Genomic DNA, 1778 nt, shown 5'->3' with positions numbered 1-1778 from the left:
TTTGAATGGGGGTCAAACCATCTGTGATTTCTTGCCCTAGGCTCTCGTAGTCAAGGATGTAGTTCATATTTGCTAAACTTGTGTCTCAGGTTGATGGAAAAACCTCGGTCATGGTAGCTACGGAAATGGTGTGAGGGTAGAGTCTGACCTCCTCTAACTTCACAAACTGGGAGAAAGATCAAGATTATCAGAATCAGCTACCTAAGGCAGTTTCCTGGGAGGCGAAGGTCAGACATACCTACACCCTCCCACCTTTTTACCAATTTTGACACCAACTATGCTCTCGACCTCTCTGCTGGGATTAATAATTTGTTTCAAAGCCCACATTGAACTCGTTGACAATATTTATAATTATGGAATTTACTAAAGACCTAATAGCTTACAATTCAGGATCAGAAATGCTAAGCATACAGTTCTTTGATGAGGTCAGTCTCCTCTTAGACGTGCTAACAGGCATGCTCCTCTCTGACCTTTAGACTTTCAGTCTCAGTCATATGCCTCCTTGACCTCTGCTCTGTTCTGGCAAGTGTTAAATACTGATATTTGCCCACTCCTTCCAGTAAGCCAGGATGATGCTCAGCTCTGGATCCATGTGTTGGCAAACTGTACCTTGATTAAGTGCTTGGAAGGCACTCCCTCCACTAGCCAACCTCCTGTCTAAAGGCATTCAGCTTTATCACTTTGTGGCCTGGGGTGCCCCCTGTTCCATCTCTTTACAGTCTCCTAGTTCTGCTGCCTTCCCTTCTCACCATCTCTAATGTCACAGTTCTCTGTCTCCTGGATCCCCGAGGCAGTTTAGTGCAGAAATCTTGGGTCCAAAAGATGTGCTACTCTCCTGGCTCTTCTTTCTTTATGATAGGGAGATTTCCTACCCCCTCCACCTTTTTTTCCTTCTGAGATGGCTCATCTAAGCCTACCAGGTAATACAACTGACACATCCCCTGTTAGGGTTCCCCATATGTAGTATATGGATGCCATACCCCTTAATGATACCATGCCCTTATTTACATTATTAGCAAGATGCTCAATCTCCTTGATGGGCCACAAACTTCACATTTGCATAGCTCTGCGCAGTGATTTGATGAGAATCACAGAGACCATAACTAGAGGGGCAATATCAAGCGATTGCCACACTCCAGTAACTTTATTCTCATTCCACAAAATTAAAGCCCTGATCTCGTAATATCATATTCTACCAACCAGATTAAACAAAAACACTCAAAAACAAAGATAATCAGAAGGTGAAAATGAATACAGATAACATCTAAAGCGGACAAATACAAACATTAAATTATTACCAGATATGAATGACATGAATCTATTCTTACCATGCCAAGGTCATGAAAGAAAACTTGTGGGCAGAGTGGAAAATGTGGCATTTGAAGAGTGACCGAAAATACTTACTAACTCTTTAGCTTGACTTATATGATCTAGTATCTGTCTTCTGAACTCTTGTGTTTATGTTCTCTATTTCAGTTTCTACTAAGTTTGTGTGTGTGTGTGTAATTTTTTTACTAGATGGTACACTCCTTAAAGGGAAGTACTGTACTTACTTTCTCCACAACTTCAGCACTGTTAGGCTGGGTTGACTAGAGAAACAAATCCAGAGAGACTCATATATGTGTAAGAAAGAGCTTTATATCAAGAAGTAATTGTATATCAATAAAACATCCCAACCTAGCCCAGATCAAGTCCATAAGTCCGATTCTAGTCCGTAAGTCCGATACTAGTCCAAAAGACCCTTTTCAGACTCATGCAGCTTCTGCAATGATTCAGAA

This window comes from Echinops telfairi, unplaced genomic scaffold (assembly GCF_000313985.2).
Source record: "Echinops telfairi isolate 266 unplaced genomic scaffold, ASM31398v2 ScPeMD7_5592;HRSCAF=6446, whole genome shotgun sequence".
NCBI classification, from domain to species: domain Eukaryota; kingdom Metazoa; phylum Chordata; class Mammalia; order Afrosoricida; family Tenrecidae; genus Echinops; species Echinops telfairi.
The sequence above is the reverse complement of the archived record's forward strand: the minus strand, read 5'-3'. Positions refer to the sequence as shown.